Here is a 25,761-nt window from a genome sequence, read left to right on the forward strand (position 1 = left end):
GCTGTCGTGTTGATCAGCACTCATTTTCATTGCTCATATTGGCTTGTGTAAAAGGACCATAAAACTGTAAGGAGTAATTGCAATCTGTTTCCACATGGAGCAGAGCAATGAGATATACCTATCCACCTGATAGGTCAACAGTACATTATATGTGGGGGTTCGACACCGGGACCCCGCACCGATCAGCCACTCCGGTGGCCTGTGGGCACCAGATGTTATTGCCCATTATGCGATGCACGGAGCCGGAAGCAGTTGGCTCCGTACATCGCATAGCGGCCGTGCTGCCGATCTGCACTTTACTTCACTTGAACGGGAGCAGAGCTGCAGTACTGCAGCTCGGCCGCTATTCCGTGGCTGGAGCCAACTGCTTCCGGCGTGGACGTCCGGTGCAGGGTCCGGGTGTCGGACCCCCACAGATCATGTACTGATGACCTATCCGATGGATAGGTCGTCAGTTGTCCAGTAGTGGACAACCCCTTTTTTTCTCTAGAAATATTGCCACTCTTGTCTATGAGCGGTGTCTGGTATTACAGTTCATCCCTATTCAAGTGAATGGGGCCGAGCTGCAATACCAGGAAATCCGCAGCGTAATACAGTGCCAGCAAAGTAAACAAGACTTCAAGAAATCTCATCTACACATTGCAGATTTTTTCAGCATGTAAATCAACTCGCAGTGCGTATTTTAAAATCCGCAGCATGTCAATTTATCTTGCGTTTCCGCTTGCAAAATATATCTGACTAGTTTGCACCAAAACCCGCAGAATAGAATAGCACCTATTTCCGCACCAGAATGTAAAAAAATGCACCTAAAAAAACTATGCGGATTTTACCTGCGGTTTTGATGCTGATTTTCTGGACCTAATTCCGCAACGTGTGCACATAGCCTTAATAGGGAGAGAAGGAAAAAAATTACAGTTTTTATCACATTTTATTTTTAATCTAGTATGCTTTGTGCCTCAAAATCCTCACCGCCATGTTCACATACTGACAGAATCCGCTAACATTCCACTGCAACGCATGTGAGTGTGGTATATTATACTCCATCCACACGTTTAGGAGTACATCCATGCCGAATAATGAACACCCGATTTTAAAATCCACAACATGTTCATTATTGCTGCAGATTCCGTGCTGAAAAGTCACCAATTAGCGCCATTGAATTCAGTTATAGCGGTGGATCTCTGCAACGGATTTTCCTAAAAAAAATATGTAAATCCATGGCGGCGTTGTGTAAACATGGCCCAAGACTAGGGCTACACACCGACTTTTCGTAGCAAGACTTTTTTTCCACGGACTAATCCGGACATGAATAATATATCACAGCAAACTACTAGGACAGAGATTTATGCTACTGCTGTATTTAGCGAACACAAGAAGGAACATTGTATCCATCAGCAAAAAGCAGGACTAGGTCTTGTAAGGCTCTGTTCAGACTCGTCAAGATTTGCCTCTAGCAAATCCGACACATATTTACTAGAGGACCAGAAATCTGAGGCGGACATGTAGACAGGGAGTGAGATATTGCCGTTACCTGCAGTCATGCATGAATTTTCAAGTTAAAAGTGGAAATGGAATGTATAGGAGATCAACGCTTCATATACCATCAGCAAGAACCACACATTACTGAATAGATAAAAACACACAAGAATTTAGCAGGCAGCCAGAGATTTCAAGAACATATTCATTAGGCATTATTCACACCAACATAGAATACGTCCGTGTGACAGCCGTTAAAACAACGGCTGTCACACGGACACATGTATTTCAATGGGGCCGTTCACGCGGCCGTTGTTTCAATGGACCGCGTGAAGGGTCAGTTGAAAAATAGAACACGTGCTATTTTTTTCCGCTTTCACGGATCCCTCGATAGACTCAATCAATGGGGATCCGTGAAAACAGGAAACGCATGGGTGCAAATCAGACGTGAAAAACGGCAGCTTTTCACGTCCGAGTTTGCACTCGTTCACGTGAATCTGGCCTTACATGGCTACTTCCTTCAGTAAATGCCTTCGACATATCCAAATAACATTCTTTTTGTGTATACATTCATAAAGTATTTAAGACTTCATAGTAAAAGTGTCCCACTGTCATTACAGCGCATTCACGGTTGAGAAATCCATTATGAGGCATAGACATTACCCATAAAGCCGTAGCGGACATTAATGGGGGAGCCAATGACTGCCACTTCTCTTCCGGACAGACTAGATTCCTTTCCAGCAATGTATCACCACAGCTACTGTAATAACTGGTAAACCATTCTGTTCGTATACTTTACATAAGAAGCTACAACATCCGCTGTACTGTTGGAAACAAACATTTTCTAATTTTAGGCATTGAGCTCTGCACCGGCAAATTGTAAGACATCCACTACCCCAGCCTTATGAACAATGCCATTCCAGCCTTGGAAGTCTATGGCTATTTCCTTGGGAATAATTGCCGTACATTAGAAGTATTAGACATGTAATGGCTTTGTCTTCACACAAAGGCAGGAAAATACAGGTGAACGGTCTGCAGTAAAATACAGAGGCTTGTTAAAGAAGATCTACAGCGGATTTTATACAGGGATTACTGTATATTGGCAAAACAATATTGGGTTTTTTTCATTAACCCCTTAATGACCGCCGATACGTCTTTTTACGGCGGTCATTAGTGGGCTCTATTCTAGAGCGCCGCCAAACTACGTCGGCGCTTTAGAATGAGATCGCGCTGCAATCAGCGCGTATATCTCCAAGCCTCAGCTGTTAGCTGACAGCGGAGGCTTGCAGACAATGTTAGGGGAACCTCTGATAGGAGGAGGTGACCGCTGTGAACAGCCTATCACAGCGATCACCACCCGCTGTTAGTGTAAACAGCGGGCTCTCTCCTCTGCTCTCCGTCTCTCCTGTCAGTTGTGGTTTTGTGACAGGAGAGACAGAGACCTGTGAAAACGAAACGAACAAATCGTTACAGTCAAGAAACATCACATTATATTGTAACAACTCCCCCCCCTGTTTTTTTAGTTGCTTTTATTTAAATTTTTATAGTAAAACTCATAAAAAGCAAAAAAAAAAAAAATTATAATTTTTTGGAAAAAAAAAAATTTTGTTACAAAAAAACTGTTACTATTAGAGAGGAAACCTATTAGAATGGCGCGCAAACTTTATAGCGCAGAGCAAGCTTATGCTATTTTGTGCCCTGATTCAGGCAGTGACACAGGAACCGCATCAGAAGGGGAAATATGCTATGATGAAACTACAAGTACTGCTTCGGACGCTTCCGCAACAACTCCCCCTATGGAAGATGCCGCTGTTGCCGAATCCACAGGCGCAACTGCGGGAACTAGTAATCCAATAGTACCGCAAATTTTTTGGGATCCTGCAGCAAACTTTATCCCTCAGGTGCCCCAATTTATGTCAACTCCGGGCATAAACCTTGACACCACGAATTTTGCCCCACACAATTTTTTTCATATTTTTTTTACGGATGAGCTGTTACAATTAATTGTGGACCAGACGAACCTTTTTGCAAGGCAGTTTTTGACGGAAAAGCCTGCATGTGGTTATGCAAGGGTCTGGGTTCCTACCAATGTCCGCGAGATAAAAAATTTTTTAGGGCTCATTCTGAATATGGGCATTGTAAAAAAACCGTCCACCCGTTCTTACTGGGCAGCAAGTCCTATTCATGTAACCCCAGTTTTTTCATCAATAATGTCCCGGAGCAGGTATGAGGTATTAATGCGTTTCCTGCATTTTAGTAACAATTTAGAAAGCCTGCCAAGAAGTGATCCCGGGCACGATCGCCTTCACAAGCTGAGGCCCTTTATTACTGCGCTAAAAGACTCATTCCTAAAATCCTACACTCCTGACATGAACTTGAGTGTGGATGAATCCCTAGTAAATTTTAAGGGGAGATTGTGTTTCAGGCAATACATACCATCAAAGAGAGCGAGATATGGCGTAAAGCTATATAAAATATGCGAGAGTAAGACCGGTTACACATGCGGCTTCAATATATATGAGGGCAAAGACCGTGAAATAAATCCCCCAGGATGCCCACAAAACCTTGGTGTCAGTGGAAAAATCGTCTATGACCTTATGCAGCCGTTCCTTCAAAAAGGCTACAGAGTATACACGGACAATTTTTATTCTAGTGTGCCACTTTTCAAAAGTCTTCACGCTGACAAAACAGGGGCCTGTGGGACGGTTCGCAGAAACCGCAAAGGATTGCCACCACAACTTCTCTCAATGCGCCTGGCAAAGGGGGAATCCATTGCTTTCGCAAGTGATGAACTTCTTACACTTAAGTGCAATGATCGGAGAGAGGTTTTTATGCTGAGCACTATACACACTGACACCAAGGTCACTATCAGAGAGAGAGGCGCTACTGCGAACAGACAGAAACCGCTCTGTATTACAGAGTACAACAGGTTCATGGGTGGCGTCGACTTTTCAGACCAGGCTCTCCAACCTTATTTGATCAAAAGGAAAACTAGAGCCTGGTACAAGAAAGTGGCAATATATCTGATGCAGGTTTCTACTTTCAATTCCTATATAATATTCAAAAAGGCCCAGGGAACCATGACATATCTGGAATTCCAAGAAAAAATTATTGAACATCTTTTATTTGAAGGAGGGGAAGTAGGACACCATGAATCAGAAAATGTCAAGAGACTCACGGAGCGTCACTTCTTACATCCTATCCCTGCCACTAAGACGCAAAAGTATCGGCAGAAGAGATGCAAAGTTTGCCGAAAACATGGCCGAAGAAGAGATTCACGTTTTTATTGCCCCTTTTGCCCTTCAAAACCAGGACTGTGTAATTACCCATGCTTTGAGACCTACCATACAGTAGCACATTACTGAATTACCAAAAGCCAAAATAGGGAGGGATTCCTTATGCAAAAGTGAAACTGTCAATGATAATTCTGGGTGGGGGGGGTCTTTATATCTGTGGGGTCTTCTTTCCCAGATTGGGTAATTTTTAAGTTTATTTTTATTTTCCGACACCACAGGGCCTCTGCAAAGACTCTCTGGTGCCTAAAAATCAGCTTTGGAAACAGTCATCCTTAGGCCAAATTGGACACCTTTAGTTTGAGGCCTTGCCAAGTGCCCGTGAGATAACAAACACCAACATATTTGGTATCCAAGTAATCAGAACAAACTCAGAAATAAATCTAGAGGCATGCAAAAGTAAAAACATTATTTATTTAAAAAATGTTACACAATAAATTGAAGAAAACATATTTTTTGTCTACATTTTTTTGCATTTTTGTAAAATTTAAAAAAAAAACAAAGAAGAAAACCTATAGTATAAACCACCAAAAGAAAGCCCTGTTTCTGCTGAAAAAAACCATACCAAATTTGTAGGGATACATTTGATTCCTACAACGTTATAACCAATTAAATAAAGACCTAGTGAAACTGCTAATTTTGCTTTGGTCATTAAGGCCCAGAATGCATGCAGGGGGAAGGGGTTAAAAAAACAAAACCCCCAAAAAAAAACAACAAACACATACATATGCAATTTCAAGCCACCATGCCAATTTCACCCACCACAACATTGCTGCACCTAGAAACAGTCACGTCAGTGCAAATTTTTTTACCATTCACTTCAATTCGATTTTACGACCATCTACTCAGGAGAGCAGCTACGGAGAGGGAAATCATAGAACCTGTCCTATTCTGGTCAGTAATTACGGCAAGGACTCTCCCATAGAAGCCTATGGGCGCTTCTGTAAACACGGATCCGTATACACGGGTGGAATACAGATGCAATACGGACCGTATTTATGAACAGCCTTCGGTATATACGGAGGAAATATGGATGCCTACGCATCCGTATTTATGGACAGTATTTCGGGATAGATGAAAATACGTATGTGTGCATGGGGCCTGAAAACAGAATTATCCTGAAGCCTGGCAATATGCCTGGGCTGCAATCATGTCATAGAGACAACTCTGATCACTCATAACCCCTGCCCAAAAGGAGTGGGATCTAATGTGAAAACGGATGAGACGTCTGAATAATGTCTGCGCGCCTGCAAGTCAGATGTTTTTCAGCATTTTAAAGGCATATTAAGAGGACATTTTTGGCAGGAACTAGTATAAACGTGCTTGGCATTGGCAGAGCTTCAGAGGTTAGAAGTCTCTATGGAGGAACAGGGCAGACATTTCTCTGAACTTACAAAACTACTGGTGTACTAAAGACATGAACTTGAAGGTCACGGACTGCTCCAAGGGTAATAAGTGATTCATTCAGCATAATCACCTGATGAGTATCAAAACAAGGATTGGTTGGGATATTGATCCCATAAACACCTAGCTCAATGCCTGTTGCTTTTGGAATCCCCTACACACTGAAATTTTGTTGCGTTTTTAGCTGCGTTTTTTTTGTTTTGTTTACTGAACTCCCTTCGAGAGACATGGAAGTTTACCTACCAAAAGAAAAAATACAAAAAATAAAGAACGCACAGTGTGAACCCAGTAGGATACTGAATCTCCATGGAAATTTCAATAAGACCAACGCCCTAGGGGCCTGTTCACATCAGCGTGGGTCTTTTGGTTGAGGGGTTCAATTGGAGATTTCCGTCGGGGTAACCCCTCAACGGAAAGGCAAACTGAAACCATAGCTTTCTTTGCATCACCATTAATCTGAATGGTGACGGATACTTTGCTAATGGTTTCCGATTGTCACCGTTGTGACAGGGTTCAGTTTTTTTTTTTTTTACAAAATCGACTGCACTATTGATTCCGGAAAAAAAAACCAGAACCCTCTATCAGCCTATGACTGCTAAAAGTAGTTCAACTGTTCCAGCATAGTAATATACTTCGTGATTCAATATGGTTACACAATAAAGCATGGGAAAGACGTTGGGTGGTAAATACTTTTATGGTATCATCTCTCTTTCTACCATATAAGTGCACTTTATTCACCTCCCACTCTGCTTTTGGGTAGTACAGTGATGTGCAATGAATCAGAATATGCCCATTCACAAAAGGAACAGTGTATGGACTACCAAGACTAAAGCAAATGCTTTCTGTAAGGCCCCGTGCATACGGCCGTGCCCGTAATCACGGCCTGCAATTGCGGGCATGGCCCACATTTTCAGGCCGTGCTCCCATACGAAGTATGGGAGCACGGCCTGTAAAATGCAAAGCAACGGACATGTTCCATTATTTTCGGAACATTTTTACGATGCGGACACCTATCCGTAGCGATACGGAAGTGTGTCTGTGGCCAATAGACCTGAATGGGTTCGTAATTGCGGGCCGTATTACGGTCCGCAGTTACGGAGAATTTTTATGGTCGTGTGCAAGGTGTCTAAGGGTGTATTCATATGTTGCGGTACAGTTAAAACCGCATAAACACCGCATCCAAAAAATGCATGCGGTTTTACCACAATTTGTTGTGTTTTTCGATGTGGTAAAAAACGCAACTGCACCTCAACGTATGAACACACCCCAAGTCTACTGGGAAACACACACACTTTTTATTATCAGCAGCTCACCAGCAGGTTTTTCAGGCGGAATGTGCTGAGGGTTCGAAGGTCAGATACGCTGTGTGCTTTTACGCAGCGTATCCAACCCGTGTGAACCCGGCCTTAGTGTTGAGCAATGTAGTTTTTTCCAAGCCAGCCTTAAAGAGGCTCTGTCACCACATTGTGCAACCCCTATCTGCTATTGCAGCAGATCGGCGCTGCAATGTAGATTACAGTAACGTTTTTATTTTTAAAAAACGAGCATTTTTGGCCAAGTTATGACCATTTTCGTATTTATGCAAATGAGGCTTGCAAAAGTACAACTGGGCGTGTTGAAAAGTAAAAGTACAACTGGGCGTGTATTATGTGCGTACATCGGGGCGTGTTTACTACTTTTACTAGCTGGGCTTTCTGAAGAGAAGTATCATCCACTTCTCTTCAGAACGCCCAGCTTCTGGCAGTGCAGATCTGTGACGTCACTCACAGGTCCTGCATCGTGTCGGCACCAGAGGCTACACTTGATTCTGCAGCAGCATCGGCGTTTGCAGGTAAGTAGCTACATCGACTTACCTGCAAACGCCGATGCTGCTGCAGAATCATCTGTAGCCTCTGGTGCCGACACGATGCAGGACCTGTGAGTGACGTCACAGATCTGCACTGCCAGAAGCTGGGCGTTCTGAAGAGAAGTGGATGATACTTCTCTTCAGAAAGCCCAGCTAGTAAAAGTAGTAAACACGCCCCGATGTACGCACATAATACACGCCCACTTGTACTTTTACTTTTCAACACGCCCAGTTGTACTTTTGCAAGCCTCATTTGCATAAATACGAAAATGGTCATAACTTGGCCAAAAATGCTCGTTTTTTTTAAAATAAAAACGTTACTGTAATCTACATTGCCGCGCCTATCTGCTGCAATAGCAGATAGGGGTTGCACAATGTGGTGACAGAGCCTCTTTAAGGGTACGTTCACACAGAGTTTTTTGCAGGCTGAAAATTCTGATTTTGATCTGCCTGCACGCCATTTGCCACATTTTTCACCCGTGGCCATTGAGCACTGCGGGCAAAGACGCACCAAAAGACGCTTTCACTACCTCCCATTGATGTCAATGGGAGGTCAGAAATGTAAACGCCCAAAGATAGGGCATGTCGCTTCTTTTTCCCGCGAGCCGGTTTTACCGCTTGCAGGAGAAAAAAAAATGCCTCCCATTGAAGTCAATGGGAGGCGTTTTTGGCCATTTTTTGGCTTGTTTTCCGATGCGGTTTCCGTGTGAACAGGGCCTAAGAATGCCCCAGTCAATGTTTGCACTAAAAGTGAAAAAAAACACAAGGCATTCCAGCATTATATACATGTGTAACCCATTTACATGTTTAATACAACATTCCTTTCATGGTATTTATACACATGTCAAATGGGAGAAATAGCATGGCAAATTTTTCACAGTGCATTAGCGAGAACATCAAGAGATTCGGCATTGCATGCATTTTACTCTAGATGTCGACATAGATAGACCTCCACTATCAACAGAATAAATATTCGCACACTGAAAAAGGGAAAGCTATACGCTCAGATACATTAGACCTTGTTTTAGAATAATAATATTATTATTAAAGAAGAAGATGATGTTACCTCATGAACCAATCAGATAATTCCTTCCATTAGGCTTGGGCTAAACTGATCACCCAAAATATTTTTGGGTGGTTTTGGTTACAGATTATCGTTGCCACGATGCTAAAGCCACCAGCTATAACCAAAAAAGCAAACTACTAAAAAAAAAAAAAACTACAAAACTGGAATTGCGCATGATATAACAGAGATACAATTGTTACGTCATAAACGCTTATTTCAAGTAAATCAGACAAGTCATATCAATGGAGGCCTGAAAACTAGCACCTCCCCCGATCTAAAGAATAAAAGAATATAGGCGACGGAGTAGCCTATAAGCCAAATCACGCATACCTTGTAGCTTGGTGGTAGTAACTATGTACCAGGGATTAGATCTGCTTGGCATATACACAGGATGTTCAATAAATGTCTGATCGGTGCAGGTCCCAGAGGTGGAACCTGCATCTATCTAGAGAACTGGGGTGCCCCGATTCCGTTCCAGCCTGGTGTTAGTGGCCTCTGGCTGCCGCATCCAGGCAGTGAAAGTGGTCGGGGATATACCATAAATACCTGTTGTAAGACAACCCAGTTACGATTGCTGCGGGTTCACCAACAATCTGAATAAGTCATATTTGAAACGGCAAAACTCTTCCAACACAAACGAAAAACAAAAAAAAAAAGTTTGCAGACACTGGGGCTCACAACCTTGTAAATAGTGTAGGATGAGCCATATTTCTCACCACGGCACACACTACAGTACAACGCCAGTTTTACCTTAACGGAAGTTAAAAGGTTATTCCCATCTAAGATATTCATGGTATATCCATAAGTTATGCCATAAATGTCTGATAGATGCGGGTCCCAGCTTTGGGACTCACACTAATGCGGCAGCACGGATGGTTGGGGGACCCCATCCTCGACAGGTCGGTGTTCAAGCTAAAAAAAAAAAAAAATATCTCCCCAATTTTTTCTTCTCGTTTGAATTTAGCAATCTTGTTATTAACTCAAATGCCAATGTGTGGAAAGCTACAAACTATGCCAATGGCAGTCAAGTTATAGAATGAAATGCTACAGAACGCATAACTTGTAGTCACGGAAATGATTAATACCTTGAAAATCCCAATAAACAATTACAAAGTTTATGTGGCTTACCATTACTCTAGTTTTCTTATGGCTTATGAAGTGCTGCAGAGAAATCCCTCCATATTCTGCATACCAAGCTAAAGTTATAAGCGAGCTGTAAAACACACCCAATATCTGTAAACGAGACAAAGCTGAATCACGTATGACCTGATGTACTTCATTCACTGCCTTACAATGACATACACGAGGTCCTACCCGGAATAGCTTAGTCTGCTCCCTTACTCGTTTCGCTCTTAACGTGTGCTTTCTAAAGTGACATACGCTCGCATGACTTTTTTTGTTTGGTTTCTTTTTATCTTCCATTAGTAATAGGCCTCAAATTCTCCACTTACGGAGAACCTAACCCCAAGATGCTCTTTCATAGAAGGGTCATATGTCTAGCGAATATTAACATATGCCCATGTATTTTTTAGTAGGTCTGTCAAGTGGTTAATAGAGATAAACTGCCTATATCTGGTAGAGCCTGGGTAACCTATTAGAAGAAAAAAATATAGTAAATACACAAAAAATAAAAAACACAATCCCAACAGTTATGCCTTATAGTCCATCCTTTCCTGTGATCCTATTTGGTCTCATATTGCAATCCAAACTGAAAAATCTATGAAGCATTCTTCTACATGGCAGCTCCTAATTCACACTATGCTCTAAAAAAAAAAATCAAAGTACATGCATCACACGGTTTCCATAGCAGCAAGGAGAAGATGAGCACTTTATTGGAGAAATTGACCTTCGGACATAAGATCTATAGAAAAGAAGAGAAAAAAAAAAAAACACCCGGCGCACATCGTACATGTTTCTTTGCATGATGAAGAGATCGGTCCGATCTCGTAACGCGTAGCATTCTTATCCATTAAACATATATCTTATTTAAACTTCTTGCCTTGGATTGAATCCTTCAATTCCACAACAATTGGACAGCGCTGGAGAATTTTATCCACTTTTTTCTCCATTTATCTCTTCGGACATGAGAGGCTCAGTGCGTATACCCGGTTTTGCCTCGGTCACTTGACATTCCACTAAGACCTTATTCAGATGAACGGGTGTCAAATCAGCTGTGAAAAACGACTGTTTTTTCACGGCCGATTTGCACCCGTGTGGGACCCATTTTTATGGATCCCTCATAGGCTTGAGCACACACTCGTGTGAATCCGGCCTAAGTCTTATGAACTCAGGTCGTCCATCTTAATAGCTGCCAGGTATAATACAATTGTCTAGCTGGCCCCAGATTCCCCTGGAAAAAAATCAGCTGTTTGCTGAGGTCTGGAGAGCTAGACTTATTGCCATCAGCTGATTGCAGATCCTATATTAAAGGGGGATTCTGTGATGACAACCCATTTAAGGGCCTATTCACATCAGCGTTGCCCTTCCATTGAGGGGTTCCTCAACAGAAAGGCAAACAGGAACCTTAGCTTCCGTTACCCTCACCATTGATCTCAATGGTGACGGAAACGTTGTTAACGGTTTCTGTTGGTCACCGTTGTGACAGGGTTCCGTTGTTTTGACGGAACCAATAGCGCAGTCGACTGTCACGCATCCCTCCAAAGACTCTAGTCTATGGGGGATCCGTTACAATGCATCCTGCACGGGTGCACCTCGGGTGTGAAAAACGTCCATTTTTCACGTCCTTGGTTATCTACGCTAGTCTGAATGTAGCCTAAAAAAAAATTTATATATATATATATATATATATATATATATATATATACATACACACACAAAAAAAAAAAAAAGGGCACAGCAAAAGACTCATTGTACAATATAATAATTGCAAATTCAGTGTGCAAAGCCTAGGCTATACTATGGATATGCTAAATTGGGAATACTCCAGGACACCACTACAGCATATGCTGTAAACAAGCCCTATCCCTACAATTCTGCATCACATTTCCACCCAACATTAGTTATATAATAGTCTCTGAAATAGCTTGGTGACAGCTAATATGGTCATTATCGCAGCTCCCACAAGGAATGCTACCCAGCCTCCCAAATATACCTAGTAATCCATCCCGCACCCCTTACCTTTAGGTACATTTCCCAGAGAAAGTGTACAAGAATTTAAGAGATTAGGCAGAATCTTGAGGACTGGAATTTCATTTTACTTTCGCTCTTTAACTTGCAACACCACAAAGGAGGGGGGGGGGGTTCAACAATGTTTGTACGCCAGTTCTCTGGCGTAAAGATTTCTTACAGCTGTTGAAATGTCGCCAAAATTTGGGTAGTTTATACCGGTTTCATTTTAAAATTTGAGTACCCGGGGCTTAGCTAAACGGGCATAGTCATTTACAGCCCGACACATTTTGCATAATTTACACCAGAAACAGAAGATGCAATAATTTCATTAAGAGGGGCGTGCCTCTTGATAAATTTGTCGCATCCTATTCCAGCTTGATACTTATTAAGACTGGCGCAGCCTTAACACAATATTCCCCCAAGTGTAAGAAAGATCACCGGCAGTCTCCTATGGCATCACCAAGTATTTCAGACATTTTAACAAATTCTCCCGATATGTCAAATGTCCAATAGATGGAGGTCCCACCTCTGGGACCTACACCCATATCTGAAACGGGGCCCTCTGACACCCCGCCCGCCCCCCCTTCTGCCACCGGTTTGCTATGCTATTTGCGGAACTTCCATAGAAGTGAATAGAAGTTACGGAAACCGTGTAGGACATGGCATGGAGTACATGCATTCCAGACCATGTGACACATACTTGTGTATTATGGCCTAGTTGGGTGCCCATAAACACCACATCAGCAGCCACACCTTATGACAACACTTCCAGCAGGTTTCTGTTTGTTCCTTTTACACTGGCAATTGTTTAACAGGCAGCAATGTGTGACAGGCTTTTACTACCAGATCGCAAACACATATATTAGTGTTTATTCCAGGAAAGGGGATGTAAACTATCCTTACAATGGCAATGTAATAATTACCGTTTTCATGATGCCCGATGAGGCACGGAGTCTTCGTTACTCAAGGTGTCAATGGCAACTAACTTTTGGGGCTCTCGGACACTGGCACAAAGCCTGTACAGCAGAGCAAAGAGCCAGTGCGGTTGCTTTATGATGGAGCCAGACAGCCTATGCGTGTATGAAACGGAGCCATAATCCAGCCATATGAATGAGACCCTATAAACATTTATATGCTATTAATTATATAATATTAAAAGATACAAGCAAAAGGTTTCCATTTGTCCTTCGTAGATTTTGGCTAATGGGCGTCACAAAATATAAAGCGATATGGAAGTTCTCCTAATGCTCAGCAATTCTGGAAAGTGTGATGCCACACAAACGTCATGCTTTTAGGTGCACAACAATGTACACTGGGAGTAGCAGCGATTGTGAAGTGTCCGTACTGCTGAATAAAAGCTATGTTCACATGTGGCAGATTTGTTGCAGAAATTTCTGCGACTGAAAATCTGCTCCATACAGGTTCATATATTCAGACGAAAGGGACAGTAGATGAAATGTTGGCAACAAAATCTGCCACGTGTGAACGTACCCTATTACTGTCCCCCCCCCCCCCCCCCCCCGGCCTGACCAGTGATATGGCCTGGCTTGTTCAGAACATATCACGTAGTTCATGGTTCTTTACATATTTAAGCCTCATGCACACGTCCGTGCAGTATTTTCGGTCCGTCAGTAAAAAGTATAGGAGCACGGTCCGTAAATGGAATGAATAGGACATGTCCTATATTTTACGGGTCATTTCTACAGCCCGGACACACACCCATAAATATATACGGGAAGGTGTCCGTGGCCGATAAAATACTGACCCATTCATTTCTATCTGCAATTACCAAACCGTAATTGTGGATAAAAATTACAGTCGTGTGCATGAGGCCCAACTCTTACCAGCTCATAGTGATATTTATCCATCCTGGTTTTCTTTACTGTTGCTATTCAAAACTATGTATCCTATTTGTATGCTTTTGCCATTGTTCATACATTGTGTGGTTGTTTCCTGGGGATTCACTAACTTTTTTTCTTCTTCATTTGGATGAATGAAGAAATCCGCTCTCCCATGTGTCTTTTACATCAAAGGGTGAATCGGATCTCAGTACAAGGGGGAGAGGGGAAACATTTCCTAATGTTTCTTTAAGGAGGGTTTTACCCGCTTTCTACCATATTTCAATCCTGCCTTTAACCTTAAAAAAAAAAAAAAAGTATATATATATATATATACACACATGCAAGATCTGTTCTTTCAAAAGCAGGAGGCCTCACATTGTGTTTCCGTACTTTGGCGTATATTTTATTTTTAAGACTCAAATACCCAAAGGAGGTTATACAGTGGCGCACCAAGTTCACGAAGACTCTGTACTAAGGAACGTCGGGAGAACCCGTGCGCTGCCATATATGGGAGAATACCTCTGTAATACAAACATCCAAACGGAGTGTCATAATGATGGCGGCTGCACAAAAAGCACGCAGCCGCGCATCATATGCTGATGACACACGGAGCTGTTAAGTGCCTTTTGCGCAGGCAAAACGCCGCGTTTTTTGCAAGCACAAAACGCACACGCTCGTGTGAACCCAGCCTAAGTGTGAATTTTCATCGCTATGGGTTAACAGACCTTTCTCAAACAGGTACAAGCTCTGCAGCAAGTCGGACATATCAAACACTGCAAGGCAAATTCTGGATTAGACATTTTTGAATGTGTCATACACCTGTCACTTACAAACCACACCTCGGAATTGCCCCGTTTGAAAGAAATGCAAGATCCGAACAATTTTCCAGCGGTTTGTTAAATAGGGAGCGAAGTGGTAAGATTTCAGGAGGGTCTTCGAGTACATTCACAGTACAAGTACATTTTACAAACCAGTGACATCATCCTACAGACCAGCGCAGGCACGAATATACCCAGGCTGCCATTATCCCACAGATTTACACCACCACAGACAAACTTTCTTCAGTTGATGGATCTCCAATAAGGGTATGTGCACACACACTAATTACGTCCGTAATATACGGACGTATTTCGGCCGCAAGTTCCGGACCGAACTCAGTGCAGGGAGCCTGGCTCCTAGCATCATACTTATGTACGACGCTAGGAGTCCCTGCCTCTCTGCCGGACAACTGTCCCGTACTGTAATCATGTTTTCAGTACGGGACAGTTGTCCTGCAGCGAGGCAGGGACTCCTAGCATCATACATAAGTATGATGCTAGGAGCCCGGCTCCCTGCACTGAGTTCGGTCCGGTACTTGCGGCCGAAATACTCGTGAAAGGTGCAGGAGTGAATGCAGCAAGAATACAAGGGACTATACTGAGCGTACAAGATGTCGGTCTGTCCTGGGACATATATATATATATAATATACTGCTGTCAGGCCACACTGACCCGTATGTTCACGCATGGCATTTTCTGTGTGTTCTTATATTTGAGGATTTTCATTTGTGATTTTTTTTATTACAGGACAAAATCTTTCCAGTAATTTTTTTTATGAAAAAGACGCGTTAAAAACGTCCCGTGTGAACATACCCTGACATATGTTCACACAATCGCAGCAATTCTGCCGCAAAAGAAGCTTATATTTACAACCTGGGCGTTGTCACGACGACGCTTTCTTCTGTTCTGCACTGCTTTTCGCAACACATGACATGAACAGTCGCTATTTAGATGCGTACACTCATTACATACAGTAAAAAATTATACCTATGCACTAACTATACATTTACAGAATTTTGCACACACACAATAACACTGACACACAGATATAATGTCTTTCCAAATGGGGGAAGAGATACACAGTATACAGAGCGCAGGGAAGCTGGGCAGTAGTATTATACGTCACACACAGAGACGCTCATTAGTTGTCACTTCTAATACTACTTCGCTAACAGTACGGAATGGCTGCGCGGTGTACACATAGGTCTGCATTTACTGCAGAAGCCGGTATCGTAGGGGTGGAGCATAATTCAATTTTACGTTTAATGGAAAAAAAAAACTGAATCGTAGCGCACTAAAAGGGTAAATTGATCAAATTAAGACGGCTAACCGCCCAGCCCTTCTGTCGGCACCCGTTTAGCTGTATTTACATGGAGCAATCATCGGTACTGTATGTGACAGAACGATTGTTAGTGTGATTGCTCGGGCACATACAGTTGTATTTTTGTCGGAAGTACATCCCAGTTTACACGGGTACATGCCGATTTTTATGCCCACAGAAAAGACGCGATCAACTGACAAACTAGGGTTTGCTTGTTTGTTGGACATGTTTGCAGGGCCATCGATTTGTAACGAGCGTTTTAAAGTGCGCTCGTTCGACGATCATCTGTCCATGGAAAATGGTAGATCCAATTCGGTCTTTAGTTATTGAGTGGTATCAAACCAGTTGATAAATAGGTGTATGGTTTTAGGATCCTCTGTGTCCACATTTTTTAATTCTTACATTTATTCAACTTATATAGTTTCTATAAAACAAAAACGCAGGCAGTCTGCAATGATAAAATGGCATCAGAAGCGGCCTACGCAGAGGCCATGTAGAAACCAAAAATTGGTTAAAATACATAGGTCCACTTTTTAAATGAACCCCTTCACGACAACCATGAAAAACGGACAGTTGATCCGTTGTTAACTGCCTTTTTTTTCATGTCATGAATATAGCTTTATAGCCCTCTTCCCTCACAGCGATCCAGGCTGATGGAGAGAGAAGAAGACAAATACACACACACACAAATAATTTTCACATTTTTAGTGATTTGTCTGCTCATAATAAAAAAAACAAACATGGAATTAAAGTAATCTAGAAAATGAAAGCCTCATAAGTCTTATAAAAAAAAAACAAAGTAATAGTTGTTAAACAAGTGCATATAAAAAATATGTCCTGGACACAGGGGCATTAATGACCCTTGAACATGAAAGGGTTAACTACACAATCATGAATCCACCCTGCGGCTTCTCTGCATGATGCAGCAAAAGTGAATGTAAGGCCTTGCCAGATAAGAGAAGAACATGGCCGCACCATGGTAGAAGTATCCATTTCACTGATGCAGGAACAGGTTATGGAAAGCGGCTGCACATAAACCTTGTAAACGCGTATTTGCAGTCCTTTCCAGTCATTTATTAGAGAGACAAATTATTGTAAAGGCTCATTCAGACGAACGTGTAATACCTCCGTGCAACGCGCATGATTTTCACGCGGGTCGCACGGACCTATGTTAGTCTATGGGGCCGTGCAGACAGTCAGATTTTTACGCAGCGTGTGTCCGCTGCGTAAAACTCACGACAGGTCCTATATTTGTGCGTTGTTCGCGCATCTCACACCCATTTAAGTCAATGGGTGCGTGAAAATCACGCGCAGCACACGGAAGCACTTCCGTGGGACGCGCGGGATTCGCGCAAAAACAGTCAAAACTGTGAATGAAAACAGAAAAGCACCACGTGCTTTTCTGTTTACAAACATACAAACGGAGTGTCATAATGATGGCGGCTGCGCGAAAATCACGCAGCCGCGCACCAGATGGTGATGACACACGGAGCTGTTAAGTACCTTTTGCGCGCGCAAAACGCACACGCTCATGTAAATCCGGCCTAAGGGTGAGATGCTGGGTTAGAACAGCAGACTGCTGAAAGCATGTTTTCAGCAGGAAATCGTCTTCATATTAAATACTATGACATTTCTTTGAGAACAAGTAGGATAACACTGATTTTTCATACCCATGAATAAGATACTATTTGCTTAAGCGGACATTTACGTGCGGTGGGATCACTAGAGAAAACATGCAACTCTGCCCTCTCCGCCTGTTATTACCAATAAAGTGTAAGCTCTTGGAAGCAGAATTGCCCCTGGATTGAGGTCTTTAAAGGCTATGTACACCTTTGAAATCTTTTTTTAATAAAAAAATATCTATGCGTTTGGTGCAACTTTTAAAATACTTATTAAAAATTATTTTTACTTTTTGAGATACAGCTGCTTGGTATCCTGTATACAGAGCAGCTGTATCGTACACTAAAATCTGAATCCGTCAGGTCCGCGGGACTGACAAGGTCAGTGGAAGTGGGTCCTGCGGTCCACCTGTAATCGATCACATCTGAGATATGAACTTAGATGTGACCGATAGCAGCTCGATCCTGCCTGTCAGATACACACAGGAGCCGCTGACACTGAACCCGTCAGTCCCACGGACTTGACAGGTACAGCTGCTCTTTATACAGGATACAAAGCAGCTGTATCTCAAAGAGTGAAGATTAAAAAAAAAGGATTTTGAAAGTTGCACCAAAATCACAAAAAAAAAAAAATACAAAAAAAAAAAATCTCAAAAGGTGTACATAGCGTTTAGATTTATGTATGATAATCGGTCACCTGTTCGTTCAGTGAGGTACTGGATTTAAAAATAACAAAAATGAAGAGAGAATGCTTTTATAAGGGGAAGTCCAGTGTAAACCCTCTGACTATAGGCCCTTTTACACAGGCCAATTATAGGGCACACACTCGTTCCCGATAATTGCCCTGTGCAAACGCTCGTTCATCTGCTGGTCGTATCGTTTTATAAAACTAAAATATTGTTGTCGGCAGCACATCTCCCTGTGTAAACAGGGAGACGCGCTGCCAACATGATAATAATGTATTGGGATGAGGGATCGGAGTAACGACCGCTCGTCCCCATCCATAGCTCCGTGGGACAGGAGCAAACGAGCGCCGATCAACGAGCTGTCTCATTGATCGTGCTCGTTGCACCAGGCAAAAGTCTCTCTGTTGGGAGCCCTAACAATCAGCTATTAGCGGTGAGGGTACAGCAGTGCTAATGTTGGGTGCCTGATCCAGTCAATTTTGTCAGAGCTAGACAACAGCCTTCGTGTCCATGGGTCACTTTAGAATAATATCTGGAATGGTCTTTTGTTTTGGTACTAACCTAGGTATTTACGGACGGAAAATCCACAGCGGAATACAGTAGCTGGGAAGTGGATAAGATTTTAACAAATCCGCAGCATTTCAATTCCGGTCACGGAACGAGCACAGATTTTTTGCGCATTTTCCACAATGAAGAAGTTAAAATCCACAAACAAAATCCGCAATGCTAAGATTTGAATGTGTTTTTTTTGTTTGTTTTGACTCGCCTTACCAATCCAGTCGAGCCAAGCGTTCAACCCTTCTACTCCACCGGAGGTTCCTGTCGTCCCTGAACTCGCCAGAGCTGACACTCTTGTGGTGACACTACGCTGGTCACCCGCCAGCCTGTTTACCAGCATCCAATCACAGGCTTCAGCAGTCACGTGTTGACGCGCCATCGCGGGAGTCAGGTGAAGAGTCCGGCAAGGGACCAGGGAAGCGTCACCACAAGAGTGCCAGGGGATTGGTAAGTATATGGTTTGTTTTTGTCACAAACGGGAAATCCGCAAGCAAATCCCCAAAATTTGGCATGGATTTTCTGCTGCAGATTTCCTGAGGTAAATCCATTACGTGTGAACTTCTGGTGATATTTTGCAGTGTCATTAGGACATATGGGTCATCAATAGAACAAAGCGTATGACGGTGTAAGAGACCACTACCAAGGCCATAGGGAAATCTGCCCATATTGTCAAGTTTAACTTTCAACATTTTTAATAGAAAAACAGCCCAAAAACGTCTTAACACCATGGCTACCGAATTCTTGGGATTTGTGAGCATTTCTATTAGGCCACTTTGACACGGCAGTATTTTGAATCAGTATTTGTAGGTAAAAAAAACAGGAGTAGAACCTTCAGAGAAAACGGATTTGCACCTCTTCTATGTTTTAGACAAACTTCTAATTTTCGCTTCCAAATGCTGATTTAAAATATTGACCAAAATGAATGAGGCCTAAGCTGTATATTTAGAGCCAAAAAAAAATTAAAATCCAGTCACGTGTAATGAAGAAAGCCTTTGCCAATTGCCATAGCATCGTCCATGGGCTTTATGCCATGATCTCTAGGAGAATTTCTCTCAGAGAAGGAGAAGCCATCATCATCTCTGCAGGTAAAAAGTGAATTTCTCTGCCCACTAAACATTATCATTTCCATTCTGCAAATTTGCGGCGGAAAAACTCTGCTACCCCTGGACCTGCGCAGCCCTAAGGGTTCATGCAGACAATATAGAAATCTATTTGCCACGCATAAATCTGTGGCTCCATACTGTACCTATTTAGGTCTCCAATTTCATAAAGAGGCATACAGAAGTTTTAACTCACAAATTCATACAAAATCCTCAAGTAAAAAATGGTGTCAGGTTTCATAACATGCCGTGTTATGGAGGTATTCTACCCTAGATATATTTCTTGTAGGGGAGAATTGGGTGCCACATAAAGTGTCCACAGCACTGTAATACAGAATCATAGGGTATCCGAGTACAGGCTCCATTGATAGAGGCAGTACATGGCCTTGTTTTTCTGCTCTATCAATACAATTGTAACATGTCAAAAATGGTCGTACAGAAGCAGCAAAAAAAAAAATTTAAACAAAATTGGTGGGTCAGAACCATCATGTGCACATTAAATCAGCGGGATGTGTCGCATTATAGGGAAAAATACAAAGCATGAACCAGTCAGGCGGCCAGTTTCACATGAGAATGTTATGGGCCCATTATCATGGCCACAAATCCCAGCCCGATTATGGGTCTAATAACCCAAACTAATTCAGGTCATTGGACCCACATCCGGGCCAGGATTTGTGGCCATAATACAGGTGCAAACAGGCAGCCATATCCCGCTCGTAACATTGTGCTTAGATGCGACTACTAGGAGTGTGATTTTCTTTATAGCATTGATCATATTCTGTCATTCCGATACAGACAAGTAAAAGACTCCCGCTTACACGCCATGATCCGCACAACAGGCTGGTCTGACGACACAAACCAACTACAATGGCAGCGATTATCATCAGCTAACAACAATCATTAGGTCATTTCTAGCAATGAATGACAGGACAGACATAGTGCTAAACACCACACAGGGGAAGGAAGATTTACTCAATCCAGAACTTAGAAAAATGGCAGGTAATGAAGGGAGCGGATCATAGTCAATCAAGGAATGTGCTCCAGGCTCACACCACAGTGGTAAGTGACCAGTGAATAAAACATCCCTGATATGTGTAGGGCCTGCACAGGACTGACGGTCTGTCTGCAGCAGCTGGAGGAGGTACAGGTGGTACAGATACATAGTACTGCACCCCCATAAGCAAGGCACCAGACGACCATATATATATATATATATACACACTCCAGTAGTAATCACTTTCCCAGCTGCTTTCCACCCAGAAGCCATCTCTGACATGAATGGAAGAGAGATCCAGAATGATGAGCCATTTTGACACAAACATGGTAGGGAGCGTAGAACATGACATAAAGCCGGCAGGCTCCAGTGGTCTGTGCGCGCCTCCACAGCTGTATGGGCGACAAGTCCTCCGAGCAGAGCCGGCTATGTCACACAGTAATGTAGCGATGAGCAGGATGATGCTCCGCCGCCCCCAGCACACACGGATTCATTCCCAGGGCTGCCGCTTGTGAGGGGTTAATCGTTAGCATTAGCTGCTGCCATGGACTCACCGGTTTGCCCCGTTGCTGTCCTCTCGTCACCCCGCTATCCTGCGCCTCAGTACCCCCCGGTGCTGCTTGGATAGATGTACGGGGATTCCCTTTGCTGCTCCAGCTCCTCTGACTTCAAAAATCCGGGACACCTCCTGCCCTGCCAGTCATCCAAGACAGATATAAGCGGCGAGCAGAGCCGGCCGCACTCTCCTAGGGCACGGCGAGGAGAAGGAGGGCAGATATTATTGATATGTAGCGGGAGGAATGAGGAGAGGAAGTGAAGATGGCTGCTGAAGAGGAATTGAATGGCTTCACATCTCCCCCCTCCCTCGGCTTGTGAGTCAGTGTGTGAGTGATCAGGGCTGCAGAGCTGCTGGGAGGAGGAGACAAAGCACAGGCTGGGGCCCGGGCACCTCACACCGAGCGGCCACAGGTGGTGGCACAAGGGCAGCGCAGCGAATAACATGGGGACCACTTCCCATCCCCCACTGTTCTATGTGTGACCCTACAAATGCAATTAAAGAGGGATATCTAGTCATATCTTTCATGTCGCCGTCCATCCAGCAGAGTGAAGCTGGTCAGTCATCTCATGGATCCACTTTAGGTTATATTAACATATTCATTTCTCATTATAAAAGCTCTGTTCACACTTAGGGCTTATTTACACGAACGTTGTATAAGTCCATGTGACGGCCATTAACAGACCGTGTGAAGGTTCTGTGGAAAAATAGGACATGGCCTATTTTCTTCAGTTTTTACGGATCCTTCAAGTCCATGAGGGATCCGTGAAAACAGGTCCTGCACGGGTGCAACTCGGACGTGAAAAACTGCAGCACTAGCAGCCGGGGGCGTCACTAAGGCTGGGTTCACACACACTATTTACAGACGTAATTCGGGCGTTTTAGCCCCGAATTACGTCCGAAAATGTGGCTCAAAAGTGTTGGCAAACATCTGCCCATTCATTAGAATGGGTCTTACGATGTTCTGTGGCGACGGTCATTTTTTTTACGCGCCGCGTCAAAGAACTGCCTGTCACTTCTTCAGACGTAAATGGAGCCGTTTTCCATGGAAAAACAGCTCCAATTACGTCCGTAATGGACGCAGCGAAAGACGCCCGCACATGTCTTTACGGCTGAAATTACGGTGCTGTTTTCTCCTGAAAACGGCACCGTAATTTCAGCCGTAACGGACGCTGCCGTGTAAACATACCCTCAGGGCTTGAAATGTTTGGGGAAATAGCCCCAATACATATGTGTCCGCCCCCAAAAAAATGTGTGTATAGGAGACAGCATAGCATATCTATAGCACTACGACCCTATAAACTATGGATAGGATTAGATACAGTGGCTCAGCAGACAGTATCACACATGATAGGATTAGATACAGTGGCTCAGCAGACAGTATCACACATGATAGGATTAGATACAGTGGCTGAGCAGACAGTATCACACATGATAGGAATAGAGATAGGGCACAGCAGACAGTATCACACATGATAGGATTAGATACAGTGGCCCAGCAGACAGTATCACACATGATAGGATTAGATACAATGACTCAGCAGACAGTATCACACATGATAGGATTAGAGATAGGGCCCAGCAGACAGTATCACACATGATAGGATTAGATACAGTGGCCCAGCAGACAGTATCACACATGCTAGGATTAGATACAGCAGCTCAGCAGACAGTATTACACATGATAGGATTAGATACAGTGGCTCAGCAGACAGTATCACACATGATTGGATTAGATATAGGGCCCAGCAGACAGTATCACACATGATCGGATTAGATACAGGACTCAGCTCGCTGACATTGCGGCTCCAGCGCTGGACCCAGGAAAGGTAAGAATAATAATTTTGCTTCTTTATGTGTTACTGATTATTTTTGTGTGTTTGTGTTTTTTTACAGGTTCGGTTGTTGGACTTCGGATTCGAGGACTTCAATGACGGCGTTTTTTTATTCTCAATAAAATGGTTAATGGGATTGTGTTTTTTTATTTCAATAAAATATTTTTTCTATGTGCTTGTATCCTTTTAAGCTTTATTATCACCGCCTTAGTAATGGCCGCTGGCTGATTGACAACCTCCATTACTAAGGCAGGGCTTAATGTTAGCCGGTGCAAAGGCCAACACTAACCCCCATTATTACCCCGGTACCCACCGCCAACAGGGGTGCCGGGAAGAGCTGGGTACGAACCAGTACCCGACCATCTGTAGTGACAGGCAGGCTTCGGGGCGGCCGCAGGCTGGTAGTATAAGGCTGGGGAAGGCCAAAAACAGTGGCCCTTCCCACCCTGGTATTGCTGCCTGCTGCTGCTGTTTTGTATCAGGCTGGTTATGAAAATTGGGGGGGGGGGGACCCCACATCGTTCTTTCCAATAATTTTTTTTAAATGACGTGGGGTCCCCCCCATTTTTCATAACCAGCCAGATACAATAAAGCAGCAGCAGCCTAGCATTACCAGGGTGGGAAGGGCCACTGTTATTGGCCTTTCCCCTCCTGATAATACCAGCTTGCGGCCACCCCAGTGCCCGACCATCACTACAGATGGTCAAGTACTGGATGGTACCTGGCTCTTCCCAGCACCCCTGGTGGCGGTGGGTACCGGGGTAATAAAGGGGGGTTAGTGTTCGCCACTGCACCGGCTAACACTAAGCCCCGCCTTAGCAATGGATGCTGTCAATCAGCCGGCGGCCATTACTAAGGCGGTAGTAATATAGTTTAAAAAAAAACACAAAGACATAGAAAAAATATTTTATTGAAATTAAAAAAAAAAAACACACAACCCTCATTAACCATTTTATTGATAATTAAAAAAAAGCCGTCATCGAAGTAGTCCTAGAATCCGACGTAGTCCAACGACCGAACCTGTAAGAAAACACACAAAAAAAACGATTAGTAACACGTGTTAGGCTTAGATACAGGGCCCATGTGTGATACTGTCTGCGGGACCCTGTATCTAAGCCTACCACAAGGTAGGCTTAGATACAGGGTCCAGCAGACAGTAATCTTATACAGTATAAGATTACTGTGTGCTGGGGCCCTGTATCTAAGCCTACAGTGTGGTACGCTTATATACAGGGCCCATCAGACAGGATCACACATGGGCCATGTATCTAAGCCTACCATGTGATTGGCTTAGATACAGGGCCCAGCAGACAGGATCGCACAATCTGTGATCCTGTCTAATGGGCCCTCTAAGCCTGCAACATCGTAGGCTTAAAGGGGTTGTGCAGTCCCTAAACATTGTCGGGGTCCGTCTCCCGGGACCCGCCAATCAGCTGTTTTGAAGGGCCCGCAGCACTCGTACGAGAGCTGCTTCCCCTTCATTTCACTACTCGCTCACACTGTGAATCGCCGACACCGATTCACAGTGTGACCGGAATGAAGGTGAAGCAGTTCTCGTACGAGTGCTGCGGCCCCTTCAAAACAGCTTATTGGCAGGTACCGGAAGTCGGACCCCGCCAGTTAGGGCTACTAATCTTACCTTCCTCTTCAGCAGCGGCGGAAGTTCTGTCCTCTCGATGTTGTGCGCGGCGCATAGCGCTGTGACGTCATGCGCTGCGCACAGCACTTGACGTCAGGACCTCCGCTGCGATCCGGAACCAGGAAGGTAAGTACAGTCTGTTACTATAGTAACAGGGGCCCGCGGCCCGAGTTACTATAGTAACTTTTTATTGATGTGGTGCGGGGGGCTGTGGGCCCCCCTGGCTTCGGGGCCCGGTCGCAATTGCGACCGCTGCGACCCCTATAGCTACGCCAGTGGTGGGGGTGATGTATACATGGGTACTGTGTGGCAGGACCGGGGTGTACAGCAGGGGGAAGGGGGCGCTGCGCTGGCTCCCTTCGCCTGCTTGTTTTAAAAGCGCCCTTGCCCGGCGAATCAGCAGCCGCCTTTCCGCCCGGGCACGTCTTCAGGCATCGCTACCGCTATAGCAGCCATAGCGGCTGCTAGCGGCGACACCTCCCATGGCCGATGGCGCCGCTAGCATCTGCTGCGGCTGCTACTGCTGTAGCGATGCCACTATAGCAGAGCAGGGAGGTATCGCTCTGCGCTAGCCCTACTT

At 43.9% G+C, this 25,761-nt stretch overlaps 1 protein-coding gene across 1 annotated transcript in view; it reads right to left on the reverse strand.

Moving 5' to 3' along the window:
* CDC42SE2 (CDC42 small effector 2) overlaps nt 1-22,116 on the reverse strand; it is a 100,599-nt gene extending 78,483 nt beyond the window's left edge. Inside the window, exon 1 of the mRNA XM_075828860.1 lies at nt 21,706-22,116. The gene's annotated coding sequence lies outside the window, so the exon portion shown is untranslated. The remainder of the gene's footprint in view (nt 1-21,705) is intronic.
* Between the last annotated feature and the right edge of the window lie 3,645 nt (nt 22,117-25,761).

Source organism: Rhinoderma darwinii, chromosome 1 (genome assembly GCF_050947455.1).
Source record: "Rhinoderma darwinii isolate aRhiDar2 chromosome 1, aRhiDar2.hap1, whole genome shotgun sequence".
NCBI lineage: Eukaryota > Metazoa > Chordata > Amphibia > Anura > Rhinodermatidae > Rhinoderma > Rhinoderma darwinii.